The sequence below is a fragment of the Hyperolius riggenbachi genome, chromosome 3 (assembly GCF_040937935.1).
Source record: "Hyperolius riggenbachi isolate aHypRig1 chromosome 3, aHypRig1.pri, whole genome shotgun sequence".
NCBI classification, from domain to species: domain Eukaryota; kingdom Metazoa; phylum Chordata; class Amphibia; order Anura; family Hyperoliidae; genus Hyperolius; species Hyperolius riggenbachi.
This window is the reverse complement of record NC_090648.1, coordinates 140,738,798-140,752,332: the sequence shown is the minus strand read 5'-3', so window position 1 is coordinate 140,752,332 and position 13,535 is coordinate 140,738,798. Positions and strand designations below refer to the sequence as shown.

At 46.0% G+C, this 13,535-nt stretch overlaps 1 protein-coding gene across 1 annotated transcript in view; it reads left to right on the top strand.

Moving 5' to 3' along the window:
* IGDCC3 (immunoglobulin superfamily DCC subclass member 3) overlaps nt 1–13,535 on the top strand; it is a 194,830-nt gene that overhangs the window by 32,403 nt on the left and 148,892 nt on the right. The gene's annotated exons all lie outside the window — the stretch shown is intronic.

The window sequence follows — 13,535 nt, the reverse complement described above, 5'->3', positions numbered from 1 at the left end:
ACTTGTGGTTGGGGTAAGTTTAAGGATCTTAACGGATGAGGAGGGGCCCCTCTGCGATGGCAGGCGTCCAGGTCATGATTGGTACGCCCATGACCTGGACTCCCCTGCCCCTGGGTCCTGCAGCTTAAACAGGAAATTTAGGCCTATGAGGTCCCCAAACTTCAGTGTAAACCTATATTTCATGTACTGTATATATATATACTGTATGTATATTTGGCGAAGGTGGCCCAAATATCAGTGGGTTTATGGGGGTGGTGGGTAATGGAGATGGTTAGGCAGCAGTGTGGGGGTGTGGTTAGGGTTAGGCATTGGTAGAGGAAGGGCTCATGTGAGAATAGGGTAACTATATTGGTAAAACATATTCATATTTTACTATCAGAATTACTACTGCCCAATATTAGAAATTTGGTAATTTTACCGAAATTACACCAGTGGCTTTTCTCATTGGCCAAATTTCACTGGTGCCCTTTTTGCATGTACCACCGGGGCTGTTATGGCTCCTCCTTAGCAATTGAAGGAAACAAGGATTCCAAATGGGCGCCCCGTACAACTGCTCCAACCTTGCTCCATTTTTCTTTATACCTATTTTGAAAACTCTACTCCATATAGTATCTAAGTGATTTTCCAAGTAACCACATAATCACACTCTTGAGGCTAATGGCTCCATCTGTGCTTTTGAGAGGTCACTGTTGGGGTTAGCAGGGCTGGGAAACACCGCTGGTAAAAAAAAAAAAAAAAAAAAAACATCTGAAAGTTATCATTATTAAAGCCGGTGAAGATGGGAAGTTTAGTGAAGAAACAAAACTGTGCACCTGCGGGAGCAGCAAACAACAGAGAAGAGTAAACGGCCCTTGGGAAGCCAACATCATTATCTGCATTAACCCATTCAGTGCCAGGCCAGAGGGCAGCAGGGGGAAGACTGGTTCCCCTGCGGGCCCCATGGCATAATAGCCCCCTTCTCTTGTAACAGATAATGTGTCTACTCTGCAGGGACTTGCTTCCTCTCCCTGTAATTTCCTGCTTGCTATTGTCTTGTTTTAGCGAGCTTTGTGTCCCTCTCTGCCATTTAAATATGAAGCAGAAGAGGGGGAACGACCTTGAACAGAGAGACTCTTCTTCCCAGTTGCTCCTGTTGGGAATACAGACATGTTTATTGTGGGAGATCAGATCACCCAGTTCATGGTGAAACGTTCAGGGGAGTGAGGGAAGGGTGGGATGCAAGCTGCATTTATCTCGCCCATGCCTGGTGCATTGCTGTTGTGGGAGATGAGACAACAGAACATAAACTCATATATATCAAAGAGAATGAAGGATAAGAGACATGGGAGAGCTGTAATCACTTTTCAACAGACCTTATAGCAAACACAGTCACAGCGTGGCCAAAGCAAAATCCTTAGGGCCTGCATTTGTTTTATATTCTTTTACAAAAAGTTAAAGTGAACTTGAGGTGAATTTTTTTTTTAAGATATCTCATGGGTTTATTTTATATTTAAACATTTACAGAGTAGATTGAATGTTTTGTTGTCTCTGCCCAGTGGCAGCCTATTAAGTGTCCCTAAATGAAAATACACAAACTATTGTCCTTTTCTATCCCTCTGCTCTCAGAAGTTGTACTCTGCCAGGAAAACGTGTATGGCTTTACTTTGCTCATCAGTGATGGTTACTATATTCCGGACAAGGTACCCGACAAGACAGAAGCTGTCACTTGCATGCCTAAAAATTAACTCTTTCAGGCAGCAAAATAAGTAAAACAGCCTGGTTAGTAATGCGTTTTTTACCTTACACACACGTTTATCTCATTTTGTCACATGTCGCCTCGGGTACACTTTAACCCTTTCAGTGCTCCCTGCAAAGTGAAACCAAAGGCACTCTTATTATACTGCCCATGTCATTCTACCGTAATGCTGTAACTCAGTAAGTAAGTAGGCCTCATTCACACTGTGACCACTTTCTTCCACAATGCAGAAATGCATTAGAATCGACGTCCCATGCTAATCAATGGACTCGTTCACATCCCAATGCATTTCCCATTCGTGAAAAAAACAAAACATGTAGGTGTGTTCTTTTTTCAAATACCGTTGATATGTTTCTATTAAAAGGAATTATCATTGCAAAGGCATTTTAATTTCTTGCATGAAAATACATACCGTACATGAACGCTGTTAATAGTGTAGATGAAGCCTTAAAATGTCTGGCCTAGCAGAAAAGCATTTTAAATCCACCAGTCATGTAATGTAACAAATTTTGCGTGTATTGTATTCTATTATATTGCTTAAAGAGAAACCGTGACCAAGAATTTAACATCATCCCAATCAGTAGCTGATACCCCATTTTACATGAGAAATCTATTCCTTTTCACAAAACGGATCATCAGGGGGCGCTGTATGGATCATATTGTGGTGAAACCCATCCCACAGGAAACTCTGAGGACCATGTTCCTGGCAGTTTCCTGTTGCTCTGTGAACCTAGTTGCATTGTGGGAAATAGCTCTTTACAGCTGTTTCAAATTGCCAAAAAAGCAAGCAGCAGCTACATCACCTGTCAGAAGTAAAATGTCACCATATGATAAATGTCAGATAAATGTCTGAATGTAAATCAGGGAAGGGAAAGACTTTACAATGGGCAAACACATTATTTTCACTGGAGTTCCTCTTTAACTTTGAAATTAGAGCCCTTCCACACTGCATGTGCTTTGATCCAATTTTCGAAGCGCATGCGATTTGCCAATCACGAGGACTTTGTCAAAATAATGTAAATCGCAATGGGCCTTCTTCAGTGGTGCGTGCATTTTCCCACATGCAGATTCGTTTTAGAACTTTCAACCAACGCAGCCTCATTCTCACTATGTCCGCTTTTTATCAGCACATCAGTGTGACAGATTGATACATGTTACTGAAAAACAGACAGAAGTGCACTAGTATGAATGAGGTCTGTCCATGGGCTTGTTCACAGGGGCATAACTAAAGGGGAGTAGCCCTGTGACCGCAGGGGGGCCCAGAGCTGTAAGGGAGAGCCCAACTACTACTTCACTCCCTCTGATAAAGGGGTCCATCCTTTAGATCAGATATTTTTGTGGCTACACTTGTTATAGGTGTTAAAATTATGATGTCCACACTTTTTTTTATGGCAAGATGGGTTCCCAGCCTGTAAGAGCCACCAAGGGGAGGCAAAGGAATGGGCGTGAGCTTTGGAGGGCCCCATTAAAAGTAGTTTTTTTTGGCATGGGGAAACAACTTACAACTCTGCTTCTAGTCACCTAGAGGCAATGGGCATCTACTAGGTGACTGAAACTTATAAAATTCTAGGGGGAGGAGTTAAGTAAACTTACCTGTGATCAGCAGTATAAGCTAACGTGTGCACAGTACAAGAATTTAGTTTGTGAATATCACTGGTTTATAGTGTACATTTTTAACTTCTGGTTTAGATAGCCAGATGTACCCCCCTATAATTAGCCAGATGTACCCCCTATAATTACGCAGATGTGCCCCCCTTGTTCTGCTGCTCTTAACACTTCTGCACTCCTCTGCAGAGGGAGGGAGGGAGGGAGGGAGTGAAGCAGGGGTACTTCGAGCTGCCTCTCACTCAATTGGGGGTGCGGTGGCCATGCTATGCGCCCCCTTACAGTGCTGAGCCTGGGGACATGTGTCCCCCCTTGGCCTCCCATAGCTACGCCTCTGGTGTTAAGGTGTGTTTGAGGAGTACCAAGAAGTTTACCTGTTTGGTAGTAGCATCCCTATGAAAGACTATGGCTCAGCTGGCATTATTTTCCAGCTGGTAGTCAGAATGAGTGCTTGTATGGTTAATGCAGTCTCTTACATGTCGAAAGGTTTTAATGTAGTATCTCTTGGTCCTGCATAAGCACTGCGGCTCGTAACTATTTTCATAGGAAAGCCTTGTACATACATCCAATTTTTACTGGCCATCATTGGCCAGTTGTACTACTTACATGTAGTTGAAAGCTCACCACACAATTGGCCCACATACTACACAGCGGTCATAAGATCAAAACTGGATATGTGTATGCACCTTTCATTTCTTATGCTGGGAACACACGATACGTTTTTTCCACTCGATTCTCCACTCGATTTTCTTATCTTTGTCTCGTTTTTCTTATCTTGTTCCATTCACTTCTATGAGAAATCGAGCGGTAAAACGATCGAGAGGAATATCGGACATGACGGAATTTATCAATCGAACGCATCTATCTAACGGCAAAACATATCGTGTTTTCCCAGCATTAGTATTACAACAGAAAAATGCCCTAAGCACTAGCAGTAAGCACTCATGTTTCAATGTAATGTTATCAGCAATGTGTCATATCTTCCCTCGGTCTTTACTTTCTGTCTTGGAAGTCCACCATAGCAGAGTTCCCCAGCCCTGCCCTCAAGACCCACCAACAGTGTATGTTTGGCAGGAAACCACAAACATACACAGGTGAGGTAATTAGTGTCTCATGATTAACTACCTCTGTGGATTTCCACAAAACATGCACTGTTGGTGGGCCTTGAGGACAGGGTTGGGGAACACTGCACCATAGAACAGCTTAATTATCAGAATCCCCAGCAACGTTATACAGATCTGTGTGAAATATGTGTAGAAGACGATGCTTAGCACAGCCATGTTACATTATATATGTAAGTAAGGACTCGGGTTGTAGCACGCTGCTCTGTAAAGACTCCGTGACTGACGTGATTTGTGCTGCATTCAGCCTTCCTGTCACTCAGGGTGAGCTTGTCACTTGCTGTTGCCCACAGTGACTGGAGCTGAGCGCTGGGCGGAATACACTCATGTGCAGGCATTTTGTGCTTCTCCATCTGCAAGTAAAATGTGTCCCGGCATGCCCTTACCTTAGAATGTATGGTAATATTATAAAGGCCACTTTATCTAATGATTTATTACAACCTACCTAGGAATTCTTTGTCTTCTGTGTTACATAATTTAAATATTCTCTGTGGCTTTCACTTCCAATCTTCTCTACTTACAGATTATGTCTTGCATTATGTATAATAATTTGCTAAAGGAAAAGGGTACTTATAAGTATGCATTAAATATTTCTCCCTGTCTATGCAGCAGTGTTAACAAAAAAATATAATGCAGCAGTAACTGTCAGATAAATATTAGCATTTTCAACCACCAGGTCCTACAGCATCAAGTAGCACTGTTTGGAGGGGCCTGCTCTTGTTCCCTTCTGCCACTAGAGGCCGCTCTTTGGCATATGGTAGGCATGCTTTCTGTTATACTGGAGGAGCAGCCTATCTCCCATACATCAAACAGTGACCTCTAGTGTTAAAACGGAATGGGCTTCACTAATACATACAATTAATTGATTCCAGACCCGGATTTACCTCCCAGGAGCCTATAGGGCCGTTCATGAACCTAACACCCCCCCCCCCCACACACACACACTAAACTGCAACACAAGTGAGGTGGCTGTCCCTGCTGTCACTTCTCCCTTACTTTCCTCACCCGTCAAAGTTCCTCACTGGTGCCCCTTAGTATTAGGCAGCCAGAAGTACCCTCAATATTAAGTAGCTAGAGGTGCCCCCAATTGTTAGGTAGCTAAAGGTACGTCTGACTGAAGAGAGATCTCCTCAGTGGAAAGAGCAGGTTGAGTAACATCACATGTATACTCTCAACAGGATTCTGCATAGATAAGGAAGGAGGGAGGTGCATGGGAAGGGGAGTGAGCTGCCTTTCCTCCACGTGCCTACAGCGCCTTATGGTAAGTCCGGCCCTGCTTGATTCAGTAACGATAGCCCAGCGCAAGTTAGAGACTGTTAAACGCTCTAGTGAATCACTGTGACTTAATGAGAGCTTCCTGTGCACTAGTGGCAGCTTAGCGTGTGTAATCAGCATTAATCAGGAGAGCTGGCACTCAGCGCACACTATGCCGTGTGTGGTGCAGAATAGCTAGTGCTAGTAACTTATGCCCGCTCTCCCTGCAAATAACGAGCACTTCACTCGTCCTGCCCTGAGCCCCTGCGGGTCCAATCACTTTAAAGGACGTTATCCCCGCATTTTTATCTGCCCAATAGGCTGCCTGTAAGCCCATTGTAGCATATTCATGAACCCTAAACAGTGCCAAATGGCGCAGGAAAACTTTGACACACCATGCGCTGCCATCGGCCATATTGGGTAATTACAGCTATAGTGACAGTAATTTGGGCACTGTCAAAAGACAGAGCCCAAATTATTTTAAAAACAGCATCATTTATTTGAACAACTGCACAAAATAGTGATTCCTGAGGACGGTGGAATTGTCAAAACCAGTCGGAATTAACTAGAGAGTGGGTACCTCCAGGTTTTTACTTACCTCTGAGCACAATCAGTGCATTAAGGCTTGCTTATGTTGATTTGGGTCCCTGCTGTTCAGGAGCCACGATGTGTGTGTCTGTTTTTTATTTGTGCAGTTGTTAGAATAAATAATGTTTTGTACCCCTGGACACTGATCAGTGCTTTTATTCATATTTGGTGAGGGACACCTTGTCCATGAGCTGTAGGTGTCTGCAGGAGGCTACATAGCGGCTACACAAGTAAAGAATTACACGCTATTGCTAGCGCTAAGGGTTTTTTTTGTCATATTTGTACACCTATCTATGGAACACATCACCTTTCGCTGCAGCATTCTTTGATACTACAAACTGGGAAGAGCTTGTGCTTATTTTTTTTACTGAAGACAAACTTGTGTCTACGTGTCCCCTGTACATGAACGTTACATACGATGAATGTAGAAAAAGTCTGTTTAGGTACAATGTTATACAGTGTGTACTGAATGCAGCTTTAATAGGTGATAATTTCACTGACTTACCTTTATTATATTAAACGTTTTACAAAGGTGAGGAAATCCCATAAAAGTCTTGCACCCGGCCACTTGTGTCCTCACAGTCGTTTAGGCTTGTAGCCTAATAGTATGAAAAGGACCTCAACACACAACTTTCCCTCGTTAGTCAAATTAACCGGATAATGTTCAGCCAATTAACGAGATCCTAGTGTGGAGGCAGCTGTCTGCAGAATGCCAGGCTCTGGAGGTGGATTAACCCTTCACTGACGGCGGTGCTTGGAAATACATATAGAGCATGGCTTATAGATTTACCAGTTAGGGCAAAACGCAACGCATTTGGGATGCCAACACCCCGAAGGACAAATGCGCAAAACACTGCCGGTAACCGATTCACAAAATCGTTCACAAAAGCGCTTAGCACTTGCGTTTGCAAATTGTAGTGTGAACTGGGCCTTAAAACAGCAAAGTGGATGGAATTCTAACCTTGCAGTATTTGGGGCCTATTTTCTGCAGGGATAGTGGTATTTTCAGGTTCACAAGGATGATAAATGTGGCCATCAGCTGATGAGATTGACACTTTTCAGCCTGATCTACACTTTTATATGATCCTTAGGGCCCATTCACACTAGAGCGTTTTGCCGCGATTTCGGCTAGTGTAATAAAAGTCTATGGGCCCGTTCTTACATGGGTGATTTGCGCTAATCGCCGCAAATCGTCCAAAAAACTGCCCGGTGATCGCATTTCAGTGCTATAGAAGCGCTCAACGCGATCGTGGAAAAATCGCCGCAGTGTTCAGTGATTTTTCCATGTGAAATTGCGGAAAAATCACTCCTGAAAAACATTGCAAACACAAGTGTGAATGGGCCCTCAATTTCACCAAAAATGTAGGATTGCCATATTTATAATGGATCACATTATATATCAGCAAATACCATTCACAGCTTTAAAAGCAGGGAACGCCATAGGCTGGGAATGGAGAACAATGGTATCTGTTTCAAATACCTACCTCCCTCTTGTTCACCAGTTTTCCGCAGATCGCCGCTTTAAGTGTGCTACCAGATTGCGATGCAGTTAGTCACATACTGCTTCTTTGGCTGGTGACCAGTTATTGTATTCGAGTGGGTGGAGCTTCAGATTGCCAAATTAGGCTAATTACATTGTTCTTTTATAAATTTGACATCATAATTGAGGCAATCATATTTTAAGAAGTGGAGATGGAAAAACAATAGGTAGTTTTATTACTACTCACTTTTTTATATATAAAAAGACCCCTTATAGAGTTGAATCCTGACCAGGACACGGTCTGTATATTATCGCTATATTTGCGTAGGTTTCCCCGGGTGCTTTGGTTTCCTCCCACAGCCCCAAAACATACTTGTAGGCTAATTTGATTCCCTTGAAATTGTGATGTTAGTTGCTTAATGTTCTCTGTAAAGTGCAGCACAAAATGTGCCAGCGCTATATAAATTCCTAAATAAGTTAGTAAAGACGTTTGGAAGGTTGTTAAGGGATCACACGGAGGAATATGTGTTAGAAAATAATTTCATAAGCAAGAGCCTGCACGGACTAATTAAAGATAAATGCTGTCAAACAAAACGACTTGCAGTTTATAGAGACGTTGCCGGGTATTTAGACGGGGGCTAAACATGGTTAATTTTTTTACTTTTCAAAAGCATTTGACATGGTTTTCACAGACAATGTGTAAGCGAAGCTCTGTTGCTTCAGGCTAGGTTCACATTGGGGTGTTGCGTACCGTAAAAACAGGATTGCAACGCAACAGAGGGGAAAAAGTCAAATCACTTGTTATGTGCTTGTTACGTCGCATAGAGCGAAGTATAAAGTTCAATGAAAAGTATGCTTCACTGCAACTGTAAGGACCCTTTTCTACTAGCAATCGTGATCGCAAATCCCAAATGCCAGTGACTGCAATTTTTCATTAATTTCGTTATGCGATTGCGATTTTTCATTTGCATTGCATTATCACTCTTAAAATCGCTCCAGAAAGCAATTGCAATTTGCAAATCGAATCACTATAGTGGAAAATACTTTTCATGATTTCTACGATAAAGTAGCAACCCTAGCGATTTGCAATTTATTTGAGCAGTGGAAAAGGGCCCTAAATGTGCAAGTTGTCCAGTAATGCACTGAATGCCACGCCTTATGTCAATGGATCTGTCACACTGCACTGCAAATGCGCCAACGTAAACGTAGCATTACAATATAATGATGCATTTATGTTGTCTGACTCAATGCACCGTAATGCACTAGTGTAAACACACTATGTACAGGTCTAGAAAACTAGTCCAGCAAGGTGTGATAGATGTACCTCCTCTGAAATGTCTATGGTGAGGTACCACAAGGTACGCTTATAAAACTCAGATTAAGGCCTCTTTTCCATGAGTGACTAAAGGCAGTGAATCCACCGCCTGTCGGCTGTTCCTGTTCATCAGCCGTGCGCTTGATGGTGCTCGGCACAGGTGGTGGACAGGCTAAACCCCCCCCCCCCCCCCCCATGAAGTATACATTATACATGTCAAACATTCTACATATATTATGCTGCTGCATGTAATCACATGCATGTAATTATGGCCGACAGATGGGAGGCTGAACTGCCGGACAAGCTATCAAGCTATCAGTTTAGCCTCTGGTGGCAAATGCCTAAAAGTGCTGTCTCTGTGTTTTCAGATGGAAACAAACCATGCAATGTAAGGCTGGCCTTTCACATATTTTTTTCCCGCCAATTCATCGGCTTTGATTGATCCTGTCAGAAACCTTTTGTCCCAGCATGCCGTGTCCTGGGGTATGCCGTGTCCAGGGGTATGCCGTGTCCTGGGGTATGCCGTGTCCTGGGGTATGCCGTGTCCTGGGGTATGCCGTGTCCTGGCCTGGGGTATGCCGTGTCCAGGGGTATGCCGTGTCCAGGGGTATGCCGTGTCCAGGGGTATGCCGAGTCCAGGGGTATGCCGTGTCCTGGGCTATGCCGCGTCCAGGGGTATGCAGTGTCCGGGGGTATGCCGTGTCCTGGGCTATGCCGTGTCCAGGGGTATGCCGTGTCCTGGGCTATGCCGTGTCCAGGGGTATGCCGAGTCCAGGGGTATGCCGTGTCCTGGGGCATGCCGTGTCCAGGGGTATGCCGTGTCCAGGGGTATGCCGTGTCCTGGGCTATGCCGTGTCCAGGGGTATGCCGAGTCCAGGGGTATGCCGTGTCCTGGGCTATGCAGTGTCCTGGGGTATGCCGTGTCTTGGGCTATGCCGTGTCCTGGGGTATGACGTGTCCTGGGCTATGCCGTGTCCAGGGGCATGCCGTGTCCTGGGCTATGCCGTGTCCAGGGGTATGCCGAGTCCAGGGGTATGCCGTGTCCTGGGGTATGCCGTGTCCAGGGGTATGCAGTGTCCGGGGGTATGCCGTGTCTTGGGCTATGCCGTGTCCTGGGGTATGCCGTGTCCTGGGCTATGCCGTGTCCAGGGGTATGCCGAGTCCAGGGGTATGCCATGTCCTGGGGTATGCCGTGTCCGGGGGTATGCCCTGTTCTGGGCTATGCCGTGTCCTGGGCTATGCCGTGTCCAGGGGTATGCCGAGTCCAGGGGTATGCCGAGTCCAGGGGTATGCCGTGTCCAGGGGTATGCCGAGTCCAGGGGTATGCCGAGTCCAGGGGTATGCCATGTCCTGGGCTATGCAGTGTCCAGGGGTATGCCGTGTCCTGGGGTATGCCGTGTCCTAGACTATGCAGTGTCCAGGGGTATGCCGTGTCCAGGGGTAAAGTTGCATTGTTTGTTACACATGCAGTGCAACCACACAATGAAACACAGCACATAAATTGTATGCTTCACCTCAACTGTCAACGTGCATGTTCATACCTCCTGACTTTTTGAGATAAGAAAGAGGGACATTTTAAGACACGCCCTTGCCACACCTCTAACCACTCCCCCACCATATCCCCTCACCATGCATATCACAAAGATTTCAGAACCAAAACATGCGGTTTTATCATTCAAACCACACAGGTCCTTTCTATCATCATTAGTTTTTCTTCACTTTAATATTTGAAAATAAGAAATATATCAATTGAATCAATGGTAATAAAGTTTACAGTCAGTAGGAGATCAAATAAGGAAGAAAGAGGGACAGAGGGATTTGGTTCTTAAAGGGACACTTAAGCCAGGAATAAAAAATCAGTTTTACTTTCCTGGGGCTTTTACCAGCCCCCTGCAGCCGTCCCGTGCCCTCGCAGTCACTCACGGAGCCTCCGGTCCCCCGCTGCCAGCTAGTTTTGTTTTCGTAGACAGGCCCGACAGGCCTGGCCAAGCGTATTTTTCTTCACGTTCCCGTCCGCAATATCGTTCTGCGCCTGTGCAGGATGCTATTGAGGATGGGAATATGAAGAAGGATACGCGTGGTCAGGTCTGCGCAGGTGCAGGAAGCCCTCTGACTCCCTGTCAGGGCCTGTCAGCGTAAATGAAACTAGCTGGTGGCGAGGGCCCGGATGCTCCGTTAGTGACTGCGACGGCACAGGATGGCTGGAGGGGGCTGGTAGAAGCCCCAGGCAAGCAGCCGCTGGAGACATATGTAGAGGGCGCACTTCTCCTGCGTAGACCGGCGCCGACTGACGTAAGTGACGGGACCCGGTTCCCGAAGCTGCAGACAGTGGCGTGGGAGCGATCCGAGTGGATGGGGCTGGAGGAAGCCCCAGGTATGTATAAAACGTTTTAATAGATTCAGCTCTTGTACACTTTAAAGCGGGACTGTCCCTCCAAAAGAGGGACAATTGGGAGCTATGCATGTTGTGTGCTAACACACAGCGGGCCTCATGTTATTTAAACAGATTCCAACGCACTGCAAACGTACCAATGTGATTGTCCCCATCACAACAGAATTGCATAGCGGTTACATAGTCTGGCATGCGCTGCTCTTTGCACAGCATGAGGTCTTCTTGTATATATTTTGAAATTGGCTTAAGCTGCATACACACGGGGGACAATTGTCCCCCTTCGCATGCGCGCACACGAACAGGGAGCGACAGCTCCCTGCCGGCGACAGCTGTCCACACGTCTCGCCAGAAAGGCAGAGACGCAGCGGAAGCTGTTTGTGAATGGAGCATCCCCCGGCCGGATGTTCCATTCACTCGTGTAGGTCTCCTGTCGCTAGCCCGCATACTCACGCGGGACTAGCGACAGTTCCGGTGAAGTTGCGATGACAGCTGTAGCTGGCGATTGAACATGTCAATCGCCTGGCGACAGCTCCGACGGGCAACGGTTCGGGGCGCGCCGTCATACACAAGGGAGACCTGTCGCCGCAACACGCGCGTGCCACGTGGTTGTGGCGACGGCCGTACCCCGTGTGTATGAGCCTTTAGACAATTGTCAAAGTATTATGCAGAGCCATTTCAATTAATCTTTAATATGAGATGACAGCAGGAATATATAGTAATCATTATGTGTATACTGTACAGTTTACCAGATGATATAAAATAACACAGGGTTTTAAGCAAAGCTACAGAGAATTTACTAAATATCTGGAGACACATACAGTATGCCCATGTTCAATGATTGAGGATGCCTTTACATAGACAGAGCAGTCCTTGGAAGTCATACATTCCATGAAAGTCATTAAATATCTGAATACTGATGATCATTTGTATAGTCTTTGCCAGATAAAGGAAAGCATGGCAGCTAGCAGATTAGATCTGAAACAGACAAATCCAGCTTTATAAAGCTTCTTAAAGAGAACCCGAGGTGGGTTTGAAGAATATTATCTGCATACAGAGGCTGGATCTGCCTATACAGCCCAGCCTCTGTTGCTATCCCAAACCCCCCAAAGGTCCCCCTGCACTCTGCAATCCCTCATAAATCACAGCCACGCTGCTGACAAACAGCTTGTCAGAGCTGGCTGTGTTTATCTCTATAGTGTCAGTCTGCTGCTCTCCCCGCCTCCTGCAGAACTCCAGTCCCCGCCTGCATCCCTTCCCTCCCTGCTGATTGGAGGGAAGGGACGGGGGCAGGGACCGGAGCTATGCAGGAGGCGGGGGAGCAGCTGAGACTGACACTACAGATGTAAACACAGCTTCACAGCACGGCTGTGATTTATGAGGGATTGCAGAGTGCAGGGGGACCTTAGTGGGGTTTGGAATAGCAACAGAGGCTGGGCTGTATAGGCAGATCCAGCCTCTGTATGCAGATAACAGACTTTAAACACACCTCGGGTTCTCTTTAAGCTCCCTGTAATGGATTCTTTCTATGAATATATTAAAAATCCAGTGCTAGTATTATTGCTTACTGGGGACAGCAGAGCCTGGATATTGTTGGGACATCTCTAGCAAAGGTGCTTAAATGTAAGAAGTCAGTGAGCAGAGCAGGCAATCAACATGCCAACTGCCTCTAATATTAAAGAGAACCCGAGGTGTGTTTAAAGTCTGTTATCTGCATACAGAGGCTGGATCTGCCTATACAGCCCAGCCTCTGTTGCTATTCCAAACCCCACTAAGGTCCCCCTGCACTCTGCAATCCCTCATAAATCACAGCCGTGCTGTGAAGCTGTGTTTACATCTGTAGTGTCAGTCTCAGCTGCTCCCCCGCCTCCTGCATAGCTCCGGTCCCTGCCCCCGTCCCTTCCCTCCAATCAGCAGGGAGGGAAGGGATGCAGGCGGGGACTGGAGTTCTGCAGGAGGCGGGGAGAGCAGCAGACTGACACTATAGAGATAAACACAGCCAGCTCTGACAAGCTGTTTGTCAGCAGCGTGGCTGTGATTTATGAGGG